The 26489-nt window shown below is 43.3% G+C and overlaps 1 protein-coding gene across 3 annotated transcripts in view; it reads right to left on the minus strand.

The window, feature by feature from the left end:
- Window positions 1–26489, minus strand: part of OSBPL10 (oxysterol binding protein like 10) — a 351945-nt gene that overhangs the window by 41278 nt on the left and 284178 nt on the right. The gene's annotated exons all lie outside the window — the stretch shown is intronic.

Consider the following 26489-nt stretch of genomic DNA (forward strand, 5'->3'; position numbering starts at 1 on the left):
TTGACATTAATTTAGGGAGAGAGGCTATAATGAGAATAGAAGGCAAAACACTTGAACCTTTATAACCCTGGGATTCAGGCTGACCAACAGACCCTGCTTTCCTCAGTTCAAAGTTTATTAATTCAATCGCTCGATTCCAATTTTTCAAATTGCGTAGAAAACAGGCAAGTTAATCAACTGTGCAAGGGGGACTATTGAGCATAAAATTTTCCAATACCTAAGTATCAAGACCTCCAGCTACAGTGTAAAGCTGTCCTGGGAACTGTGTTAGAGAGGTAACCCCACTCCCCTGCTCCACGTTTACCTCTGTACTTGTTTACATGTCAGCAAGTGCACTCTATACACAACACGGAACAGTTGTTCTTCAATACCAGTTACAGGTCAGACATGATGATCTTAATAGACAGAAATGCAGCAGCTCAAAGGTTTTAAATATGCAAGGATACAGACTTGCTCAGATGTCCATGCAAAAACAAATAATTTATTAACCTCGTTAGACAGAAATGCCCCACATCTAAAGGCACTTCTCATAGTATTTCAGTGGTTAAGGTGTTTGTAATTGTCCAGGCTGACATACACATGCTGGCCATTCCTTACTAACAAATCCAAAGACAGGAAATAAAGGTGTTCCTTCCCTCCTGGGGTAGGCATGTATATGCCCCCAAATTATTCTCAATCACTTCTAAATAACCCCCATTCTAGAGATGACTTACAAGGCTTCAGTGAAACCCACAGAACTCTCCCAAAACCGAGAGCTGAGTTTTCTCATCCATAAGTCCTTTAGAATATGCCAAAAGAACGGAGAACTCCTTACCCATCCTGTCCCTGAGAAGGCTAAGCAGAGGGAGGTCTGGAGTCATGGGCTGTCCCACTCCTGCACTGGGAAGTCCCAAGGGGGAGCAGGAACCGAGAACTCACAGCTAGTGGCCCAGGGCCAGTCTTCCAGCTCCACCATGTGATACCCCATCTGCTGTGCTACAGTGGCCACTGCTGCCAAGGCCACTGCGGCTAGGAGCCTGAACAGCTCACGCTGGGATTAGCAGGCCTTCCACCCACCCACTAGCCCAGCTCTCCTCCCTTCCCCTGTCTGGATTTCAGGTCAGATTTAAGGTGGGTGGCTGTCTCAGTTCACTGGGATTTCCTATCCCATGTCACTCAGACACAAATTCCTCCCAATGGCAAAGGAGTTCCAGCTGCTACCTCGGTGGAAATCCTGTGGGGAGTCACCTATGTTAGCAGAATTCCCCTCATCCCAAGGGCTGGTGGGGAAGGGGAGAGCAGCACCTGGGCATTTTGCTTTGGGAGGAAAATGGACAATCAGAAACAAGGAAATCAAAGCACCATCATGAACGCCAGGGGGTGGGTGGGCTTCAAAGTCCTTAAATGTGTCAGCAAGAGAAGTAGCTACATTTTGAGTACAATTATTCCCACTGGAGCTCTTCTCACCAAGTATGGACTGTGAACTAAACAAATCAATCGCTCAAGTGAGGCTGCCCTAAGCTTTATGAAGCAAAGAATGAGTCTGCCTTCTACAGATATGATTTCCAACTTGCTCACAACCAGCATATGTGCAATCTCCATCTTTCCCGCTCACTGCCCCACCCAGGGTGATGTGTTTACAGACCACCCAAGACCAGAGCTTCTCCTGCTGTCTGCTTTATTCAAAAACTAGCTCATCCCTAGCTCATCCCTAGCTCATCCCTCACTTCTGGTAGCCAGGACGGCTTCCCTAAGTCCCAGCCACCGGACACTAAGTATACATATTGATGTGAACAGGAACTGCTCTGGCTCCTCCCACTGCAAATCAACATCACGTGTCCTCTGTGTCTCCTGATTCCTCTCAAAGACACTGGCTCCAGCCGAGAGACTGAAGGCTGGCACACAGGCCCCAGAAGCTGACTCATGGGGTGATGGTGCCCAGACCTCCTGGGGGCCCTGAAGTCCTGCCAAGGCAGAAAGAGCCATGAGGACCCTCACAAACAGCTCTCTGGTGCACAAATCCTCAGCAAGCCCTACCCTAATAATACTCGGCACTATTTTCTGTCTCTCACAGCTTCCAAGAGAAGTAAACTTCAAGCAAATAATCAGAGTTCTTTTAAAAAGCTGGTTTCATTTGTCACATGGATAGGGAAGTGTGTCTTAGAAGACACTTCCATTCCACCCACACTGGAGCTTAGGCCATCTGCAGAGAGGGAAGGACCCCTCCATTGCAGGTCCACACTGAGGATCTTTGGATAGAAAGGTCAACTCAACAGGTCAACTCGGCCTCAAGGGGGTCAATGGCAATGAAAATACCGGTCTGTCCAGGTCCACAGAGGACCCGCCCCAGCAGGGACTGCAAGAGACGGAAGGTTCTAAGAGCCAGGTTTTGATGGAGTTTTAAAAGCACAAAACTTTCCTTTTTATGGTCAATGGTTTGTTGATTCTGCTGATTCTGCTACTACAATTTGAAATCCAAAGATATTGGTAATTATCACCAGAATCTAAGTGCTGGTGTCCAGAACCAGGCCCATGAGCTCATCCACACCTTCACACTTCCTCTCTAATGAAGTCCAGCTTCTCCCCTGGGTGCCCCTGCACACCCACACTTTGTAAATCTCAGTGGATTTTCACGTAAAAAGCAAAAACAACTGTCTCAAGGTGATCAAAGACTGTGGTCAAGGGCCAAAGTACTTGTCCATCTCACATGAAAAATGAACATAAGAAATGGTTTTATAATGCTGAGAAAACTTGTAAGACTTAAGCATGAAGAATCTTCAGATCTCTCATTCCCCAGAGATCTTTGCAAATGAGCCAATCCAGTCGCAAAAATGTACACAAACTTGAAAATGAAATGCGACTAAAAGATGGTTTAAAAAGAGGCAAGCTTTGGGGGGAAAAAAAGAGATTTTTAATAAAAACAAAAATTATGTCTCAATATGTCTACCACATGAACACCTCAGAGACAAATATTACAAAAATCGAGGGACTCATAACTATTAGCAAATATAAAAAGACAAGTGAAAATTTGATGGGCAGGAAAAAGCTCCATGGGTAGGTTGGGGTTTAGAGACAGTCCCTGGTGACCCAGTATTGACCTGTGCCCTCTTACCCGGGACTGAGTGGAGGGTCCTTAAGATATCCACCACCATACTTGACATTTTATGCAAAAATTGTGTCTCTGGGGACTTTTCTGAAGAGTGGGTCAGCTCTCCCTGGATGCTTAGAAAGGTCTCTGCCCCTTAGCTGACCTTAGGCCTCTTGAGGAATGAAGATTAAGGCCATGTAGGAGATGGGCTTTTGGAGTGGGAATGGGAATGGTCTAGTCGGAGACAGTCGCAGTATCTGCAGATGTGACCCTGTCCTTAACCATAGGCCTCTCTCTGCCTCTTCTGGAGGGAGGAGCACATCCATGAGACTGTGGCCAAGGGCCAAAGCCAGAAGGCAAAACTGTGACTTGTGTGAAGTTCAACCGTCTTCTCAATGAGGACAGTGGTGCAGGAGAAACATTTTAATTTTGCTTTCATCTCTTATTTTTAAGAAAAATCTTAATTTTTCCATACAAATGAAAATTTTGAGCAAGACTGAAATTTCAATCTTTTTTATTCCATGCATATATGTAATTTAACTACAGTTTAGGTCAGTTGCAGGAAAAACCATGAAATAGACATTCATCTGCAGAATCCACTCATTTCTCTGTCACAGGCTTCACTGGACCCCACTCCCCCAAATCTATTCCTCTTCCCAGCGTCTCATTCTCACCTTCCCTTCCTCAGACAGTGGACATCCCCTCCATCCTTCTTGCTTTACAGTGATTGTAAAGTGATCATTTTCTCTTAACTATGACCCAGCCCTCATGGCTGCAGTCAACATGAGCAGTTTCAACTACTACCTGCCCTTTCTCTGTGCACACCTTATGACCTAACATCTTAACTCAAAGGGCTGCATTCTTTCTGGGTAGATGTGAGGCATCATGGCAGAGGCCTACGTGGTTGCATTACCCAACCTTTAAAGGTGCACTTTGCCTTTGGACAGGGAGTTCCTCCATACTAGAGCCATTAAATTACAAGACATGCAGGGGTAAGGGTGTCTACTGGAGCGGGGATTAAAATGGGTTCCTAAAGCCACCTAGTTAGTGTCCAATTAAGTAAGCATTCCAAAATAGGTATTCATAAACAGACAATATCTTCAACAGAAAAACATAACCCACTGAGTTCCGATGACCTGCAACTGTCCTAAAAACCCACATGGCAAGGACAGACAATAAAACCAGCTAGAGAACAGACATCAAATTCTCTTCTAACAGCAAGCATATTGCAGTTCAATCATTTTTAAAGCCTGGCAACTTTCCCCACACGCTGCCTCCTTGGCAAGGAAGCACAGGGGATGAAGTGAGCCATACCAAAGGACATTGGCACTGACTGGCAAGACCAAACATATCCACATATTACTTTTACAGAGAAATGGGGAAATCTAGCCACATCAAAAAGAATATCTGGTACTCTGGGGGTCGCAGAAAGGCAGGTGGTAGGGAGAAGACCTAAAACACTACCCTCAGATGAAATGAGGGTAGTGTTTCATCCTCAAATGAAAAAGGTTCAGATATACAATAACAGGGCAAAGGAGTAACCCCAGGAACAGCATCCCTCATACATAAATTATTTCTCAATTCCACAACTACATAGAACATGCAAAAATATGCATAATGGCCACCAGGGTGAGTTTGCTCTTGTTCACTAGGGAATAAGAGTTAGTAGAAACACACTGGGCCTGGTGGAAGGTGCCTATAATCCCAGATTTTCGGGGGGCTAAGGTGGGAAAATCACTTGAGGACAGGATTCGAGACCAGCATGGGCAACATAGCAAGACCCCATCCCTAAAAAAGAAATAAATAAATAGTTCCAGAAAAAAATAAGTTTAAAGTTGAGACATAGATGGAGACTGAGGCTGGAGAAGCTGAAAAAATAGTAAGTGGAAGACAGACAAAAGAGATGAATCAAGAAACACAGTGGATCCTGGAAGAGAATCCAGGGGACTCAGTCCCTTGACATATGCCTAGGGACCAATTATGGAACCACTTTTTTCCAGTTCTAAGGATAATAGTGTTACTATTGCTGACATTTATGGAATCCCTAAAACCAAGGACTCAGTCCCTGTTATCTCTAGTAACTTTTTCATTGCAATATTTACAGCATATTTAACCAAGTTATCACAATCACTACACAGCCCTTATAGTGTACCTTCATACTAGTAATATTTACATCCTAATAAGCCCCTTCTAACAGCTCAGGGCCATGAAAACTGGCTCAGTTACATCTGAAGATCCAGTCTGACTCTGAATACATGTTAACAATACCAGTGAGCCCAGGGTGCACAAGGATAGCATTCCAGCAAGCTTCACCTGGCTTTCTTGTCCCTTATTTAACAAGAAAAATATACCGTGTGATTACCAAGCATAAGCATTCACCATTACACTCGTGGAAAAGTGATCTCCCCTGAGAACAGAGATACAAAGTTTTGTCACATGAATGCAAAATGCTCCTGATGACCTACTGTCCTTCCCACATTCAGCACAGGCTGGGTTTCTCTTTCAGAAGAGTCTTTTTGGTGGCTGTGTCTAATTCCCCAAAAGTAAGCCATCTTTGCCGAGTGGAGGCTCTCTCAGTGGAATGGATGGCTGCAGCCCTTTGATCAGAAGTCATGCCGAAGACAGATGTTGTGGACACGTGTCTTCAGGTGGTGTCTTGCACAGCTGATGCCTGTTGGCCCTGATGCAGGGTGGCTGTTGAAGGCTGTGCAGAGCCACTTCCAAAGCCAGGCTACCAACCACGCCTTGAAGGCCAGCACTGTATGTAGAGGACCTTATCTTGCCATTTGGAGGTAGATTCAACAATGAGGGCACTGTGACAGGGAACCTGATGGAGAAGTTGCCTCTTATCCTTGACAGGTCCAAGTACAAGCATGTCCACACAGCAGGCTGGTCCCAGCTGCCATTTTGGGGATGCTGAGTTGGTGGCCACTGACATCACAATCCTTCGGCCGCCTCCCAGTGGATGAGCTGGCTGGCTTGCTCTACCCACACATACACACACATTTACCACACTTGGCTCTCACAGACTGGAAGGACAGATGCTCTTCTTGAGCAAAGGGGCCGACCTGCAGAAAGGTTAATTTTCAATAAAACATATCCTGGAAGGTTAAAAGGAAGTCACTTCTGGGGAGGGGAAAGAGTGAGGGGCATTGATCATCAGCCAAGATAATCAGGGACAACTATACCAGGAGGATTCAACAGCGTCCCCATAACACATGGGAGGGAGACATTGGCGGGAAATAGCAGCATGTCTTTGTCTAATTTCCACATACCTGCTTAGAAACCAGATTCTAACCATTTTCAAATGAAAAGGAAACAGACAGGAATCGAGAAGGAGCAAAGAAAACCTAAAGAAAGTCAAAAAAATGAGAGAGAGAAAAAGAGAGAGAAGGCAGCCACAACAAATGAAGTGGTAAGCAATTATTTTGCAGTTACAGGTTTTGGAACATGCTGAGGAGAACACTGACCAGCATGCAGGGCTCGAGAGGCTGCAAATCAAACGTGTCCATTCCTTTAGCATTAGCCTGTCGCCCAGGAAAAAAGGCGCAGGGAAGGGCCCTGACAGGCGCCAAGCACTGTGTCAGGGACTTGACGGTATCATCTCTGAGCAGAAGGTCAGCCCTTCAAAAGCAAACCCAGCACTGAACCTGTAACGTGGCCGAGGGCTTAGCCTCCTGACAGGCTGTGCGGGGTCAAGGAACAAAGTCACCATGGGCCTCATTCTTTGTTGCACAAGCAGCACAGATAACAGGAAGTTTGCTAGCGTTGGATAGAAGTCGCCACAAGGAAAAGGAAGAGGCCACAAAACCAGAGAACACAATCACTGCAGCTCTAGGAGACAGCGAAGCAGGAAGCAAGAAGCTCAGAGCTCTGGCTGCAGATAGACAATCCAGGAGATAATTCTGAAGATGCCACTCTCCACCTGTAGGGCTCAGTCTCCTCGTCCATAGGATGGAGATGGGACTATCCATACCTCGGAGGAATCCTGAGAGGTCTCAACAAGACAAAGCATGGAAAATCACTGAGCACAGGGGCTGGAGAGCAGAAAATACTTGGTAAACAGCTGTGCTCTCATGGGGCTGCTGACTTCACACTAGGGCACACAGGGGTGCCCAGGGCATGCTGACTGTGCCCACTGCTAAGGCACCTCCTACTCATGCTGCTCCCCTCCTCTCCAGCAGCACCCCTCTAGAAGCTGCACGATGCCACCCAAGTTCCTCTCCTAGGCTTCCCCAGCAATGAGGACATCGAGGGCCCTAAAGCTACAACAGTCCTGGATCCTCAAAGAGTCCATGACCCTGGCCACCAGGTAGCATCACTTCCCTGGTCTGGAGCTATAAACAGGAAAGGATTCATAGAAATTTCAAAAAATGTTTCCATCAAGGTTACATGTAGATGTGGGAACTATGCAAGACAAACACAAGGCAGAGAGAGAGCCTCCCACAGCCCCCGGGGACCAGCTGTGGTTTGAGGTGACGGGGCAGTGGGCCTGCCATTCTCAGCTACCCAACTCCTCCAGGCCTACAAAAGGTAAGGAATAGATGCCTTCAAGACCCCAATATGGCCTTCCTAGAGCTCTGGGAAAAGGGAAAAGCAGTGGCTTTAGACATAGGGTGGGTCAACAGCAGGTACCAGCCTGAAAGGGTTACTCAGCCACCTCGAATGCCCACAAGTAGCAAAGCACATCAGATACAGATGATGCATAAGACATACGGTCTCTGCATTCGACAGGCTGATACCCTGGTTGGGAGGTGTGCACGGGTCTTTCTTCTACCCTGGGTGGAACCAACATATTCCAACTCATCACTTGAGACGCAATTCAATCATGTTTCTTGGGGCAGAGGTGGAGCCTCCATCCTACCAAGGAATCCCCAGGCAGTTTGGACAGGCCCCTCTGGGCACTTAGTGTTTATGCAAAAGCACATCTGCTCTCCAAGTGGGCCCAGAATGTCAATCTGCTTTTGGTGCAGGAACAATGATTATTTGGGGCCAATACCCAGGGCCATGAGTTGAGAATGACACAGGCCGTGGGTTGAAAATGACACAAAATACACTTTATGGGGGCAAGACATGATTGCAAGAGGGACTTTACCTAACAATTGCAATCAGTGTAACCTGGCTTATTGTACCCTCAATGAATCCCCAACAATAAAAATAAGAAAGAAAAGAAAATGACACAAAGGCCATCTCCAGGACTGGACAGAAAAAAATGCTCTGATCAGTTAGGAACAGAGAGCAGTGGCCATGGGAGTTGTCAGCTTACCCTAACTGGAAGTCCTCAATGGAGGAGTCCTACCTAATTCAGGTTTTCTAGATTCATTTCTAGAATCTCAACACAAAGGTGGATTGTAACGCTGTTCTATAATTTTTTTTTTTTTTTGTAGAGACAGAGTCTCACTGTACTGCCCTCAGGTAGAGTGCCGTGGCGTCACACAGCTCACAGCAACCTCTAACTCTTGGGCTCACGCGATTCTCTTGCCTCAGCCTCCCGAGCAGCTGGGACTACAGGCGCCCGCCTCAACGCCCGGCTATTTTTTTGCTGCAGTTTGGCCGGGGCCGGGTTTGAACCCACCACCCTCGGCATATGGGGCCAGCACCCTACTCACTGAGCCACAGGCGCCGCCCCTATAATTTTTTTTAAAGAAATGAATAAAACCAAAGAAAAATGAAAACGTGAGTGTGCAAGGACAAAATCCAATTTAAAATTAAATTAAAAGGACAGCCAGCCATAAAAGGACACATACTGTGATTCCTCCTATCAGAGACACAGTGGACTAGTGGCTGACAATGGCTGGAAAGATGAGTGGACGGAGGGAGATGGCTAATGGGGTGCAGGGTTTATTTCTGAGGTGATGAAAATGTTCTAAAATTGACTGTGGTGATGGCAACACATGCCTGTGAACACACCAAAATCCATCAAATGGCTGGTTCACTTTCAAAGGGAGATTTATTTACTGTGTGTATTATATCTCAACAAAGTTGTTGTTAAAAAAATAAAAATAGGGTGGCGCCTATGGCTTAAAGGAGTAGGGCACCAGCCCCATATGCCGGAGGTGGCGGGTTCAAACCCAGCCCCGGCCCAAAAAATAAATAAACAAAAATAAATGAAAAGACACAGGTTGCGAAATCAAATAACAAAGGCCAGGCAGTTGCCAGGGTAATTGGAGAGGCTCACATAGGAGGGCAACGCTGGGCTGGCTGTCACCAGATAACTTCAAGCAGCCATGGAAAGGAGGGGATGGTCCAACAGAAGGGATGACATAGTAAGAGACGAGGGCGGCGCCTGTGGCTCAAGGAGTAGGGCACCGGTCTCATATGCTGGAGGTGGCAGGTTCAAACCTAGCCCCGGCCAAAAACAAAAACAAAAAAAAAAAGAGAAAGAGACGATGTTACCATGGGGCAGTTTGGGGCAGTTTGGCTGAGGCCAGGGATGTGGCTTTGGCCATGATAGGCTCACTCCCTTGGAGAGTCCATCTGATCCCATAAGAGGCTTGAAACAACTTAATCCTCTATATTTATATCCCAAGGTCAGCCTTCTCTCCTGAATCCAGCTGCCTATTCAACATCTTCCCCTTAGCTATTCAAGGTAGGCAGAATAATACCCTTACAGGTCCTAATCCCTGGAACCTGTGGATATGTTACTTTACTTTACAATAAAGGCACTTCACATGTATGATTAAATTAAGGACCTGAAGATGGGAAGATTATCCTGAATTGATGGGCCCAATGTAAAAACATGAATCCCTAAAATCAGAGACTCTTTCCTGGCTGTGGTCAGAAATAGATGTGAACACAGAAGCAAGGTCAAAAAGATATAATGTTCTTGGCTCTGAATATGGTGGATGGGGCCACAAACCAAGGAAAGCAGACAGCCTCTAGAAGCTGAAAAAACCAAAGAACAGATGCTCTCCTAAAACCTCTGGAAAGGAATGAAGCCCTGCCAATACCTTGCTTTTAGCCCTGTTGCTTATAGAACTGTTAGAGGATAAATCTGTCTTGTTTTAAACTCACATGTCTGTGACCATTTGTGACACCAGCGAATAGAAAACCAACACAACATCTCATAGCAACTCAACATCATGTGTTTAAAATAGACCTACCATTCAACACCTCCAAAATGTGATCCTCCCCATCTCAGTAAATCACAGCTGTTTTCCAGTCATTCAGACAAAACCCTCAACATCATCCTTAACTTATGCTCTTTCCACCTCATGTCCATCAGCAAATCCTGCAAATTATATCAAGAATCTGACACTTCTCACAACCTCTAACACCCTTGCATGAGCCACCATCACTTCTCAGGTAAACACTACAACAACTTTCCAATCAGTCTCTCTCCGCCTCAGCCCCCTCTCCGGTCTCTATATACTCACAGTATCCAGAAAGCATCTTAACACATTATCTGCAAAGTAAGTTGTGCTTATTCACATTACTTTTGAGCCTGGGGCCTTGTGACATATATATAACTCACACATCTCTACCTGGGGAGCCATATAATAAAACACTGTGACTGCAAGGAAAAAAAATTCTTTTTCTAGTGTGGCAGTCAATGTGTTAAATAAATATGCCTACTTTTTCAGAATAAATGTCGAAGTGCTGACTGTAGCCTATGAGGCCCAACATGATGCTGCCCCACATCTTCTCTGCTCTTCCCTCCTGGTTCACCTTGCCCATCACCCACCAGCCACCTTCTGTTCCTGAACACATGCCTCAGGGCCTCTGCACGTACTGCGACTGCTCCTCTTCCAGTCCCCTGCCTGATTCACCCCTCACCGTGCTCAGACCTCTAGCCAGACATCTGCTGACCAGGGCCTCCTCTGCCATCTAACCCAGCACCCTTTCTACTCTCCCTCTCACCACTGCTCACTCTCAACTGTATTACATATTAATTTATTTATCATCTCTTCCCCCTGTACAATGGCAGCTCACAAGAACCAAGACTCTGTTTTGCTCATTGCTATGTCTATACCAACAAAAAAGAAAGTTGACACTGACTTATTACTTGCATTACGTCAAGAAATTAAACACTTGCCTTTCTCCTAAGGAAATGGGGGCCTACTGAAGATTTTGATGAGGGTGAGTAATAACAGGCCTCAAGGAGATGCATGGGTAACTAAGCAGTGATTAGATTACAGGCGAAAACCGATGGGGCACTGAGAACCATTCTGGAAGATTCCTGCAATGACCCAGCATGCAGGAGACCGACATGCCCGGGGGTGGTAGTGAAAGGTTCCATGTCCGTCCTCTTCCCTTAATGGGTGAATAACATACCAGGCTCTGGGTCAGGCACACAATGGAGCAACACAACAGTATCCGACATGGGCTAGGTTTTTCCATAACTTGCAGCCTTGCTGGGCAGACAGCGATTTGATTTTAGGTTATTTTTTGTGAGAGATCAAACAGTAAACTAGCAAGGGCCCACTAATCACAGGGGAGGGAGTAAGAGGGCAGCAGGTGCATCAGGAAGAAAGAAAGCAGACATGAGAAGCCACAGTTGGCACCAGAAGCAAAACAGACTGGCCCAGACTGCAGATCCAATTACTGTACAAGCATGGGCAATGGAGGCAGCTAAGAAGACTCAGGAGAGAAAGGCTGTTTTCTTCTCTCCCCTCCACTCTACCCTGAGGAAGGCACCCAGTAGAAGTATCTGCCTTCTGTTTTGCTTACCACTTCCTTGGTCATCGAGGCTCAAGCCTGCAAGCCCCCACCCCACCCCTACCCGGACCCTGTTCCAGCGTACTCCCTCCCCCAAACACTCTAAGCAACAAGTATGTGGGTTTATGACCCTAACACCTTCCCAGATCAAAGTCCTCTTACACTTTGTCTTGTATTGCACCACCAGAATGTTCTTCCCATTTCTCTGTTCAAAAGTCTTCAATCCCTTCTCATTGGAAACTACTGGTTCACCCAGCCAACATTTAAGGCTTCCTCCCTAAACTTCCTCTAACCCAGACTGACTTGACAGTGAACTCCCTTGTCAGTGTACGCGCCAGTAGTCATGAGCCACAGGGAGCTACTTAAGTTAATTAAAATTAAATATAGGCTCAGTGCCTATATCTTGGTGGGTAGGATGCCAGCCACATACACTGGGGCTGGAGGGTTCAAACCCGGCCCAGGCCTGCTAAACAACAATGACAACTACAACAAAAAAATAGCCGAGTGTTGTGGCAGGTGCCTGTAGTCCCAGCTACTTGGGAGGCTGAGGCAAGAGAATCGTTTAAGTCCAAGAGTTGGAGGTTGCTGTGAGCTGTGACTCCACAGCACTCTACCAAGGGTGACATAATGAGACTCTGTCTCAAAAAAAATTAAATTAAGTTAAATTAAATATAATTTAAAACTCAGTTCCTCATGGCACTTGCCCCATTTTTTTTTTTTTTTTTTGAGACAGTCTCATTCTATTGTCCTGGGTAGAGTGCTGTGGCATCATAGTTCACAGCAACCTTAAACTCTTGGGCTCAAGTCTCTTGCCTTAGCCTCCCAAGTAGCTGGGACTACAGGCACCCACCACAACACCCACTAGTTTTTCTATTTGTAGTTGAGATGGGTTCTCACTACATCAGCTGGTTGCTCCAGCTGATCTCGAATTCCTGAGCTCAAGCAGTCCACCCTCCCTCAGCCTCCCCAAGTGCTAGGATTACAGGCATGAGCCACCATGCCCAGCCAGCACTTGACACATTTTGAGTACTCAGTAGGCAGACATGGCTTATGGCTACCATAAGGAATAGTATAGAAAAAATATCTCATCTTTGCAGCAAGTTCTACAGGTTGCTCTAAAGTTTTATTGCCTTCTCAATTCACTCTTTGCACTATATGTTATTTCTCTGCAAAAACATTACCCATGCCATGCTGCTGGCTCTTAACAGTCTGGGTAGGAGCAAACTCTCCTCCTCCAAACTCCACGGGAACCTTCCCTGGGGTCCCTCACAGGTCACTGCCATGCCTATCTTTCTTAACCTCTTGGTAATAATAAAGCTCAGCAAGCATAAGTTATACTTTGAAAATCTAAAATTCCTAATGAAACACAAAACAATTTTACCAACATGATGACAGACCAAAGTAAGTGGGGTAACCAGTAGTAATAAAATGATTCTGTGCCTAAAAACCTCATTAATGAAATTCCACTGCCTATGACTTGCTTCTATTCTAACTGCTGGTACACGCCACTAGCACGCCAGCTTTCTATAGCCACAGTTTAAATTATTATTGATTTGTGCTTGGCTCTGGGTGATAGATTTCTTCTGATTCTGCAGATGGTGAATGGCTTTATTTAGAAAGTAAACACAATGAGACGGAAGTCAATGGTACACAGTGATTCTTTCAGACTGTACATTTGACGCCACTAATTATAGACCGTCTTGCTTTTCTTACAAGTTATGCAGTTATGGGCTTGAACACCAACATGGAAACAGGGAAAATGATGCAAAAAAAAAAAAAGGGTATACAGACTGGCAGCAGAAAAAGCTTGAAGTCGGGCCCACTTAAATGTGTGGTCCTTGGCTTGCAGCGTCAGTTTTGCTGGGTACTGGACAGAAACACCCTCCAGGGAGGGTCCCACCCCAGGTAGACTTGCTGACTCAGGAACTCTGGGATAGGGGCATAGACGTGTGTATTTGTTTTTGTTTTCTTAGCTTTTATTCTTTTAATTGAAGCATAATTATAATATTTACCTGATACAATGTACAGAAATTTACGTACAGTTCCATGAGTTTTGACAAATGGATCAATTTATTCCGACTTAATACTGTTCTCACTTTTGGCTGGGCACAGTGGCTCACACCTATAATCCTGGCACTGTGGGAGGCCAAGGCGGATGGATTGCCTGAGCTCACGAGTTTGAGACCAGCCTGAGCCAGAGTGAGACCTCATCTCTAAAAACAGACAGGCATTGTGGCGGGCACCTATATCCCTAGCTACTTTGGAGGCTGAGGCAAGAGAATTGCTTGAACCCAAGAGTTTGAGGTTGCTGTGAACTGTGACACCACGGCACTCTAACAAGCATGACAAATTGAGACTCTGTCTCAATAAATAAATAAATAAATAAGTAAGTAAATAAACTACTATTAAAAATAAATAAATAAATAAATAAAAATAGCCAGGCATTGTGGCACCTACTTAGGAGGCTAAGGGAAGAAGACCTCACTTGAGTCCAAGAGTTTGCTGTGACCTATACCACCACGGCACTCTACCAAGGATGACAAAGCCAGTCTGTGTCTCAAAAAAAATTTTTTGTGTCACTTTTTCAATAATCTCTTACAAATGATTTTCTTTTTGAGGTAAAATCTCACTTTGTTGCCCTATCTAGAGTATAGTGTCATCATCATAGCTCACAGCAACCTCAAACTCCTGGGCTCAAGCAATCCTCCTGGCTCAACTTCCCAAGTAGCTGAGAATACAAGTGCACACCATGACACCTGGTTAATTTTTCTTTATTCTTTTTTTTTTTGGAGACAGAGTCTCACTTTATTGCCTTCGGTAGAGTATCATGGCATCACAGGTCACAGCAACCTCCAGCTCTTGGGCTTAGCCAATTCTTTTGCCTCAGCCTCCCGAGTAGCTGGGACTACAGGCATCTTCCACAATGCCCGGCTATTCTTGTTGTTGCAGTTTGGCCAGGGTCGGGTTCGAACCCACCACCCTCGGTATATGGGGCCGGCGCCCTACTCACTGAGCCACAGGTGCCGCCTAATCTTTTCTATTTTTTGTAGAGATGAGATCCTAGTTTTGTTCAGGCTGGTCTCAACCTCCTAAGCTCAAGCCATCTTTCCACCTTGTCCTCCCAGATGTCAAGTGTGAGCCACCGCATCAGCTGATATTTTTTTACCATTTGTAAGCATACAGTTCAGCAGTATTAGCTATAGTGACATTGTTGGCCAACAGATCTCTAGAACTTTTTCATCGTACAAAACTAAAACTCTGTATCCAAAGAATAGCATCTCCCGTTCTCCCCTCCCATAGCCTCTAGAGCAGTGGTTCTCAACCTTCCTAATGCCGCGACCCTTTAATACAGTTCCTCATGTTGTGGTGAGGAACTAATTTTATGGTTGGGGGTCATCACAACATGAGGAACTGTATTAAAGGGTCACAGCATTAGGAAGGTTGAGAACCACTGCTCTAGAGAGCCTGTGGTTGACCAAGCTCTCCAGGTGGTTTTGACGTACACTAGCATTTGGGAAGCACTGCTCTAATGATCCCAGGCCACGGGGCTGTCAGGAAAAGCAGAGAAAAGCAAAGAGGGGTGGCAGAGGCTTGGCACCAGGGAAGAGCTCATAGGTGTTGTTCTACCACCCCCTTCTGATCCCGTGAACTTGTCTAGATGCTACAGGAGATCCAAACACACACAAATGGACAACATGGCTCATAAACTTGTGTAGGCACAAGTCAAAGAAGGAAACTGTATTCTCCCTAATACACCAGGTTCTAGAAATTTCATTTGATGACCCCCAAAACTGATTCAGAAAGCCATCAAGTTGGATTGGATGAGAGTGATTCTATTTTCGTCAGTGGCCATTCAATTCAGGCAGTCATTCAATTCTGACTTGGAATTTTATCTGTCCATTTTAATCACTTATGCTTCTCACCTGGAAATTCCCAACTAATTCTCTCCAGTAGAAATTGCAGAAGGGTAAAATAACATGAAGGAAATAACCAGTGATGCTGCAAACCACAGAACAGTTTTGATTTACAAGTCATTAAAAGCAAGAGGCATTTACTGTTCTTTGTAGGCCAAGAGGGATTGCATCATGAATAATGGAAAAAGCAAAGTGCGTTAAGAACTCTTCTGCAGATTATGTTGTAATGTTCTCTCCAGGTCACACAGAAGGCACAGTCACCGAGGTCTTTCTATGTGCCAGGCACATATTAATACATAGACAGTAGCATCCCAGCCTTCAAGGGCCCAAATCAAGCAAATCTTCCCTGATTTCACTTCAAGAGGTAGAGTTTCTGGATCATTATCGCTAGACTCTCAAAATACTCAAAGATTTAGTACTACAAGCAGATCGGGAGCTAAGAATTTTAGAAACAACCCAAAGCTCAGGTAATTTTAGGCTTTTCACTTTTCTTAAAAATAGTTTTGGTATATGCCCATTATGTCCTGATTTCTGTAAATATTAACAAACCAAGGCAGATGCACCCTGGAGAAAATAGGCTCCAGCATTTTGTAGGGAAAAAAAAACAAACCCAAACAACCACAGGTCTTAATTCCACAGTGAGGAAGCACCCACAAAGCTACGTTAAAGCTACAATCTCTAAATTCCATCCAGTATCTTTTGACTCAAATAGGAGGCATTTTCTCTTCTTTTTAATTTGCATTATATGTGTCCATTTTTCTAGCCACTGTGACAGAGGATATTAAAAGAAGTCTCTTTGTACTTTTACTCAAATGTGAAATGATATCCAGGACCTAAGAGGGTAATTGTAGCAATTCATATTTTTTTCATATTATTCCATTGCAATAAAATCCAAATGAGGCTCATTATGTCCTCTGCTTTAAAAACTATCACGTTATCATGCTCTACTTTGCCCTGCCCTCAAATGCATCATTCAATGAAAACTTCATTTGTGAGATAGCTGTAATCATCCTAGGGTAATGCAAACAGCATGTGGTAGCATTGTTAATGATCAGAATCATGGAGTTACTAGATTTAGCTCAAAAAAAGAACTTGAATGTTAAAGCCCAAATATACTCAGGTAGGTCCTCTACACCTCTAAATACTAACTTCTAACATTTGCTTACATCATGCTGATGTGCAAAATTTCTATTTCTGCCATATAAAATAGACTGATCATGACTCTCCTAGCTAGGCTTTCTGGCATTTGGGTAGAGATTTTTGACAGAATTCTCCATTTCTGAACAACACATCTATCTTCATCTGATTCATAAAACAAGATCATGAAACACATCCTTCATGTGAGTTTCAAAATAGCCTGGAGTACATGACACTTTATTTAAAATTGATATTTAACTGTATACTTTATCATGCCATCTTTAATTCAGTGTCTTTGAAATAAAAAAAAAAGTTTTAACTTGTGTCTCATTTTTAAGAAATAAAACTACTGTGTTTTTGAACTTGACAAGTATCCTGCATAGAAGCCAGCAACATAAGACCCTGGATGGGGACAGAAGGTCCAAACTAGAACCTCTATGGAATGCATCTCCACATATTTTGACATTGGCCTTTGAGTGGGATAACAACTTCTCAATGGAGCAATTCTCTTAAAGAGGAGACTGCTCAAGTCTTGCAAGGTGATGTATCTATCAGTGTACATTCCTATAGCTGCTGTACTGTCCTACAAAACAGCCAACACAAGAACCCCTGGTGGCTCATTCCAGTGGGTGTTCTGGACAACTCCACAACATTCCCAGCCCAGATTCTAAACTAGCACTAAAGGTGAACGTGACTCTCAAAAACGATTCAAGCTAAGGGATCTTCATTTGAAAACATCATATGCTGGTGACTATAATCATGATCACTGCCATTACCCCCAAAACTGCTTCCCCAAAAGTGGAGAAATACTTGCTCCAGATTATGAAGAACTCACCAGCTTGATAGATAAGAAAAATTCGTAGAAAACATTAATTAGAAAGTCAACAACCCAACTAAAAACTGCACAAAGGCTTTGAACAAGATGGTAAAGACAAATAAATATGAATGGCTAATAAGTACGTGAAAATATGCCTCACTTCACTGATAATTATAAAAATAGAAATTTAAAAACAAGATGCCATTTCTCATCTAAAAAAATGACAACGAAAGAAGAGTTTGACATTCATTCCTTAATGGTGATGTTCAGGATAACAGCAGCCCTTACACAACTGCCATGGGAGGACAAATTTACCTTAATCTTGGAGAGCAATTCGGTAAGAACATATTAAAATTTTAAATTCTTACAGTTGTTGACTAAATTTAAATTCACTTAAATTCCGCTGCTAGAAAGTTTCCCTGTGTAAGATATTTGCACAAGTGTACAGAAGTATATGTAGGGCACAATTTGTAGTGGTGAGAAACTGTACAACCCACATCTCTCCTAAGGTCCGGTTAGATAAATTACTGGTAAAATGCAGCATGCTATATAACTCTATGAATTATGATCCATTCATAGAATGGAATGGTTTTGCAGCTATTCAAAAGAATGTAAACAATCTCTGTATACTGACACAGGAAGATACCTAAGATACATTGTTAAATTAAAAATTAAAAACTCACAAAATATTATATCCATAATGTGATTCCATGGGTGTAAACATATTTTTTCAGCAGAAATATATATGTTTTCTGTGCAAATTCTGCAGAAGAGATTCACAGTAACCCCTTCCAGGAGGGTCATCAAAAGGAAGAGTCAAAATAATGGGGTTTTTGCTTCTGACTTTCTATAAATTCCATACTATATTTTTATGCAATATTTATGCTATTTTATAATAATTTTTTCTTTTTTTTTTTTTTGTTGGGGATTCATTGAGGGTACAATAAGCCAGTTATACTGATTGCAATTGTTAGGTAAAGTCCCTCTTGCAATCATGTCTATAATAATTTTTTCAATCTCTCTCCTCCTACTGCCAAGCTACACATTGTGAGAACTGTCAAAGATGAGAAATTATGGTTCATATGTGGCCTAATTCTGAGGCTTTTGGGGGCAGAAGGAGGAGACGAGGAGTGATGTGCCATGGCAGACTGGGAAAGTGAGTTTGCAAAGGTTTCACTGTGTGCAGAAAGCAAAGTCTGCTGCTTCTCTTCCAGTAATGAATCCAGTTAAGCTGACTTGCTTTCCTCAAGTAAGAATGTGCTTGACTTCAAGTCCAAGGTGAAGTCCAGTTTTATTTCTATGGTACATCTAATGTATTTGGTGAATGCCAGCCAATTCACCTGCTGTCATAGACAGAATAATGGGCAAAAGTTGGACAAATTCCATTCCCCAGGACTGTGAATATGCTGGATTGCATGGAAATAGGGAATTAAAAGTTGCATAAGGAATTAAAGTTGCTAACCAGCTGATTTTAAAATATAGAGATTATCCTAGACTAACTGGCTGGGCTCAACATACTCCCAAGGAACCTTAAAGGTGGAAGAGGGAGGGAGCAATGGGAAGTCAGAGGGAGATGTGACTGTGGAGGCACAGCCAGTGACATGCAATGCTGCTGGCTCTGAAGGAGGAGGAGGAGCCACAAGCCAAGGGAAGCAGGTAGCCTCTAGAAGCTGGAAAAGCCAAGGAAAGAGATTCTCCTCTAGAGCCTCTGAAAAGGAAGGCAACCCTACCAACACCTTGATTTTAGCCTACTAACACACCTATGTCAGACTTCTATCTAACCTACAGAACCGTAAGATTATAAATTTGTAGAAATGTGATATGAAAGCAATGGGAAACGAATACAACCTACTTCTATTTTCTTTGTTTCTCTATACCCAGACTTCCTCTGGTGCACGAATCTGAGATATGCTCTGAAAATCAGCTTATCTGGGCTTCTCACCTCTGGATGCTCACTGACCTGCACCCATACGGACAACTGGCCAGAGGACTTTAGGACTTTTTCAGAGAAAACCCATGCAAGACACCAGCAGCAAAACTACCTTGGTAATTATTAAATTAGATATGTCTGGAGAAGCCATATTTAAATAAATTATTAATGAAAGCTATTTGTAAATCATGTCTCACATACAAATGAGAGATGTTCTTATTTACACCCAGAGTACTCCTTTGAAAGACTAACCAAAGAGGGCAGCACCTGTGGCTCAACGAGTAGGGCACAGGCCCCATATACCAAGGGTGGCATGTTTGAACCCAGCCCCAGCCAAACTGCAACAAAAAATAGCTGGGCATTGTGGCAGGTGCCTATAGTCCCAGTTACTCAGGAGGCTGAGGCAAGAGAATCGCCTAAGCCCAGGAATTGGAGGTTGCTGTGAGCTGTGACACCACAGCACCCTACGTAGGGCAATAAAGTGAGATTCTGTCTCTAAAAAAAAAAAAGAAAGATTAACAAAGAAAAATGAATCTCATTTAAGAAGCCCAGAATAGCATCATAACAAATATTCTTAAGGGTTTCCCAACCTACTTCTTATCTACAAATAAAGGTAAGCTAGGTCTACCAAAGAATAATGTTAGTAAGGACTGACTTACTATTGAGTGCCAGACATTGAGAAAAACACTGTAAATATATGATCTAACATAATTATCACAATATTTCCATCAGGAAATTACTATTACTACAACCATTAATAATTCACATGCTCATGTTCTTACAGGCAATCACTGAAAGATCTTAGGTTCAAAGTGCTCTATCAGACAGCACAGCTGGAACTCCAGACAGACAGCACGCTAATCCCCCCAATCAAGGAACAGTTCAAAGTGACTTTCCTTTATGTCAAAATGCTGAAGAGAAGAAAGAGAATAGTAGCTTCATTCCTATGAGCCTAGAAATATGATCAGTTAAACACACCTCCCTCAAATGCTTTTGAGACTTGGAATAACTTTTTAACTCCGCTCACCAGCTAAATTACCAAAACCAAGATCTCTCATTGGTACTGCTATTTGTATCTTAGGCGCTACCATTAACTGCTTCTTTTGCCTCTTTCATGTTTATACATGGATGGGGCTGGAACATATTCTTCTTAGTAAAGTATCTCAAGAATAGAAGAAAAAGTATCCAATGTACACAGCCCTACTATGAAACTAATTTATGGCTTTCACATGAAAGCTATAACCCAGTTATAACCTAAGAATAGGGGGAAGGGAGAGAGGGAGGGGAGGGAGGAGGGAGGATGGGCAAAGGGAGGGTGATTGGTGGGATTACACCTGCGGTGCATCTTACAAGAGTACATGTGAAACTTAGTGAATGCAGAATATGATTGCCTTAACACAGTAACTAAGAAAATGCCAGGAATGCTATGTTAACCAGTGTGATGAAAATGTGTCAAACTGTTTATAAAACCAGTGCATGGTGCCCCATGATCGCATTCATGTACACAGCTATGATCTAATACTAATAAAAAAAAAAACCTGTGTTCTCAAAGGATATAAACCAAAGGCTTGCTTTTGTGAGGTGGGGACTCCAGTTACAGTCAAGGCTCAGTGAGTAACTGTCATGAACATCTGTCCCTCACGTCTACATAGCACGAGGAGTCTCCCCTCGCCTGGCTGAGAACCACTGATCTAACAGAGCAATATCTAAAATGGGCAAGCATTTCCCCATTATTGGGGGTTTCTATATAAGATCCCACTCTAAAAGTTTTTTAGCACTAAAAATTCACCAAAATGGAATTATTTTAAAGGTAAGTCAACATAAAAGTAAGTCCCTTTCTCTTGCTTCCATTTTCCTGTTTTAATTCAGTATGCGAAACTGGCATCAATCTACTATGAGAAAAGTTCACATCCCCCAAAGGAGTCATTTTCTCCCTGACTTACATAATAAATACATATTTTAAGGCAAAACTACAAACTGTCTCTGCACTTTAGTACGTAACTTAACACTTTTCCAAAAAATAGTGTCAATACAGGGGGTCCACTTTCAGAGTAACTTACAAAGCTATTTTAAACTCATAGGTTAAATCCTACACATTTTCTGTAACACGTTGATATTTGATACTCTTAAAATATTCATTTTAAAATACCTATGAAAACCCAAACTTGTATACATTCCTTTTTTTTTTTCTTTAAAGAAAGCAATTCTAATAAGATGATCAAGAAAACTGAATGGAGATCTGTGGCAACTGGAAGAGGACCTCTGTGGTTATAAGGATTTATCCACTGTTAACCAGTTATGTTCAATTTCGTTTCCCAAATAGATACGGTTTCCTTTCTTTCACATGGCTGTATTTCCACCACTCTTCATAGACTTATTAGTGATAAGGTCATTTGCTCTGATTATCAAACAGAATAATTACATGATTATAAAGGGAATGTTACATGACATGAAGATAGTTCAGCACAGGCTGAGGTGGCTGTGGACAGTGAGAGACAGAGAAAAGGGTATGGCTTGTGGGGACAAGAGGCACTATCATCAGAGGTAGAAAAAAGACAGTGGTGACAGAGCATCATATAACACCAACTGTGTGCTCATCGCTGCACACAGCCTAGCCCGTTGGGCCTGGCTGTGCTAAAATCTGCAGGGGCAGGGAGGGCTCTGGTCCCGAAATGCCTGGGAACAGGATGAACAGCTAAACAGCTGCTTGTTGAGTATGCTTTAAGAGAAGTGGCTCTTTGAGTCCTATATTAATAGCATCTGAAAAACAGATGCAGAACTTCCAGACAATTCTACAGCTCACTCTTTCGCTCTATTTCACTTACATACACAATCTACTTTCTGCCTAGGTGCTTATACCTATCATTACCCCCAAATTAAAAATTTGCGATTATGATTTAGCGTTCAGGGGCTTACTGCAATGCCCCGTGCCATTAAGCTGGCTCCAAATCTCAGTTCAAATTGCAGAAGGGATACAAGAACTTATCGATTAATTGAGGCGAAACTCAAACTATGTGTGAGAAATATTTTACTCTTTTCTTCCATAACAGTCTTTCCCAAGATCATAAATCTCTGAGCACCGACTTTCCATCTTCAGGGAGAGAACGTCATCAGAGCCAGCAAATAAATCACCTTGAGAACAGTCATTCATTGTGTGCAAATAAAAATGTAAGCCAGGCAGAGGGTGAGAAGCTCATTTCTATTGGTATAATTTCACAAGAGTAGACAAGTGAGAAGGAAGGGGAGAGAATTGTGAAATTGGGGGCCACTTTTATAGGGTAAGAATAAATACCAAAACAACAGAATACAATAAAAATTTTCATACCACATCACTATAATCTCTTCAACTCTTCAACTCTGGTTCAGATCTTTCTTCCTTTGTGGCAACAGGAAGGACAGGAAGGAAAAGAGAAAAGGAGAAGGAAGAGAGAAAACCCATACTAAACATGGCAGTGCTATAAGCCCTTTTCATTCACCAGTTTCAAAGCTCTTAATTCTCTGAGTACTGCTACAGGATAGGAGAGATTATACCACTTGGCGATTTTTTTCATATGGCTCCAGCTCACAATTGGCAAATCCAAGGTGGCTACTCCCCAACACTCTGGGTGTTTATGTCACAAAGCCACTCCCCCAATGGCCTGGGGGAGGGGAGAGAATGGAGGGAACATGGTGAACATGCCCAAGGCTACCCTTAAAGAGTCACTTATTCCAGTGCCCAAACCTGGAATAAGTTAAAAGCCCCAGAACAGGCCAGGTAGGGTGGTTTACGCCTCCAATCCCACTGCTGAGGGAAGCCAGGGTGGGAGGATCACTTGAGGCCAGGAGTTCAAGAGTAGTCTGGGCAACATAGTAAGAACCCATCTCCACAAAAATTTTAAACGTTAGCTCGAAATGGCAGTGTGTGCCTGTAGTCCTAGCTACTTTGGAGGTTGAGGCAGGAAGATTACTTGAGCCTAGGAGTTTGAGGTTCCAGTGACCTATAATGATATACCACTGCACTCCAGGCTGGGTGACAGATTGATCCCATCTCTATTTTTTAAAAAAGGCACCAAAACACATCCTACGGGGCCCAGCAAAGACATAATCTGGGACTCTTCACTACATTCCACTTCTCACTTATAGAGCCCATACTAGCCAAGAAGACAAAACCCTGTTATTATCCATGAAAAGGAAAAGGAAGGGGAAAGGGATGGCGAGAAGAAAAGTCCTTGAAAAAGGAGCCTAAACTGAAATTAATTCCCTAAGTTACATAGGAAAATATACTATGATGCCTTAGAGTCAGAATATACTCGGGAAAGGTGCCAGAGACCAAGTACAAGAAGTTCTTTGGTTTGTGCATGATGGTTATTTTGTTGTTAAGAAGGAAAGGGAAGAGGGGAGGAAAGTGCTATTTTGCAAGACAGAAAGGAGCTCTTAACTATGAAAGACACAACAGTTACAGCCCACTAGAGTAGCATGGATGCACAACTTCTAACTCTATGTCCTCCCAATCGCTACTGGCCAGAGGAAGACCCACAGACATATGCCACCAGGACCTACACAGTCTTGGGGTACTGATCTTGGCTCCTGCTTCTAATCTCAAGATATAAAGAATAATTATAACTAATAGGAAATATGCCTGGAGCTAATAAACTGAGTTATGAAAATCTGCTAAATCAAAAAGGGGCTCCATTCGATGCCCAGGACATAGTAGAAGCTTGGTAAGTATTTGCTGAATGAACAAACAAATAGTTGTGCAGATGAATAACAATGTCTTACCATACTGGAACACAGAACAAACTCATGAGGGAGCCATGTGTTTTCAAGCATAAATAACTATCTGGATCCTTCTGATTTTTACTAGGTCTTAAGGGGCTGCTAGCTAGGAGGCACAACTTCCACATTTGCATGAAAGATGAACTACTTTCCCTCCAGATCAGCAGCCAAAAAGAAAGTGAGAAAAATCCAGATGATCATATCACCCTACATTCCTACAATGTCAGGATCTAAATGTTATGTCTTCAGTGGCTCTTCTATTTTTATTCCCAGTGACTATTCTAAAAAGTTATAATAAGAATTCCACATATAACCACAACCATCTAAGAACCAGTTGGATAGCTGTTCAAGGTAATGGCTACAAATGTACTAATTAATAGGAGTGTCCTCTGTCTGGGAAGCTCCAGGACACTGATCATTAATGAATCTTTTATCATAGTAGCACAGATAAGTTATGTGCCACTCACAAGGTAAAACTACTTTCTGCTGGGGCCACCAGAACCCTTAGGGAAGAGCCAAAATAGCAATGAGAGCAGGGAGAAGCATGCCCTTCAGTCATGAACTCTACCAGTGGACCTCATCATTCACATCCCTTCTTGCAATATTTACAGAGCACCACTACATGCATCATACTGTCCCCTAAATGTTCTGCACGCTCCAGAGAAGAATCAGACACACTGTCTGTCCTCAAGAAATTTGTTCTGTGAGATGAAACAGCCAGATTAGATAAGTCTTGGGGAGTGAAGACAACCACTTCATGAAGACAATCTGCTCAGGGTAGATTAGCGGATACAGAAGACATGACCTGTTCCTACCCGAAAGCCACCACCCTCTTCTTCCTTGCCAACAAAGATCCAGTTATGGTCTCTTGGGGATCCAAGAATCCTTTGATTTTAAGTAAGGCACACTCTAGTCCACAGCCAGAGAGGATGATTCATGAAAATCTAGTGACCCACTGGGATACGTGTGTGATCCAGGTCTGACTATGTATGAGAGAACAGGAGAAGTGTACTAAGGAGCTTCCCTTCCCACATAAAAACACAAGTCTTAAGAAGAACCCCCATTACACCCTTCTAAAGCAGTGGTTCTCAACCTTCCCAATGCCGTGGCCCTTTAATACAGTTCCTGTGGGTCAAGACCCACAGGTTGAGAACCACGTTCTAAAGGCTATGTTGTGAGGATGCAGTGATTGGGACAATAGCCATGATTCTGTAAACACAAAGTGACAAGCATAAGGATAAAAAGCCAACAGCAGGAGGAACAGAAGAAATCTGTATCTTTGAGGCCTCTGTGAGTTACTACACCAAATCACAACCACCTATTACTGGAACTCTTTTGTGATAAAATTAAGATTATTGTTTAAGCTATTATTTGCACCTGAAAGAATCCCACTCAATACAGAAGATGGTGTGGTATAAAGCAGTGTTCCCCAAGCTTTTTGGCACCAGGGACCAGTTTCATAGAAGACAATTTTTCCATGGATGGAGGAGGGGGATGGGAGGTTAGGGAGGCAGAACTCAGGCGGTGATGCTAGCAATGGGGGGTCGCTGGTGGCTGTAAGTACAAATGCTCATCTCCTGTTCTGTGGCCCAGTCCCTAAGTGTCGTGGTAGGTGATTCTTCCACAGAAGACAATTATTCCATGAATGGTGGGGAAGTGCGGGGGAGGATGGAGGAGAGAGTGGGGGTTGGAGGGAACGGAGCTCTATGTTCTGGCTCCTAACAGGCCTCAGACAGAACTGCTCTAGGCCCAGGGGATGAGAACCACAGGTAAAAAGGCAAAGGCTCTAGCTTGGGAAAAAGAAACTCCAGACATCAATTGTGTCTCTGCCACCCACCAGTTTTGTGATGCTTAGTAAAATCAGTCAACCATTTCAGTTTGGGAGTCGCTATTTGACTCCTAAAAACTGTTCTAAGATTTAGTGATTCATTGGCCATGATTCAAAGAAAAAAAGAGTCTGTTCTACAGAAGCTGGGAATGAAATGAAATCTATTTGAAGATGGAATGAGCAGTGGGGTGGGGGAGGTTAATCTTGTCACTCATGAACTTATTTATAACAAATTTTAAATGTGATCAACCATTTGGAATAAAACTCTGTTGAAGGTTATCACAAGATTTTCAATCATTGTAAGTCAGTGATAGCTGCCTCACTCTTTGATCAAACTGTTAACAAGTATGTGCCAAATATTCTGAACAATGCTGTATGATTGA

The sequence above is a fragment of the Nycticebus coucang genome, chromosome 8, assembly GCF_027406575.1.
Source record: "Nycticebus coucang isolate mNycCou1 chromosome 8, mNycCou1.pri, whole genome shotgun sequence".
Classification (NCBI taxonomy): Eukaryota; Metazoa; Chordata; class Mammalia; order Primates; family Lorisidae; genus Nycticebus; species Nycticebus coucang.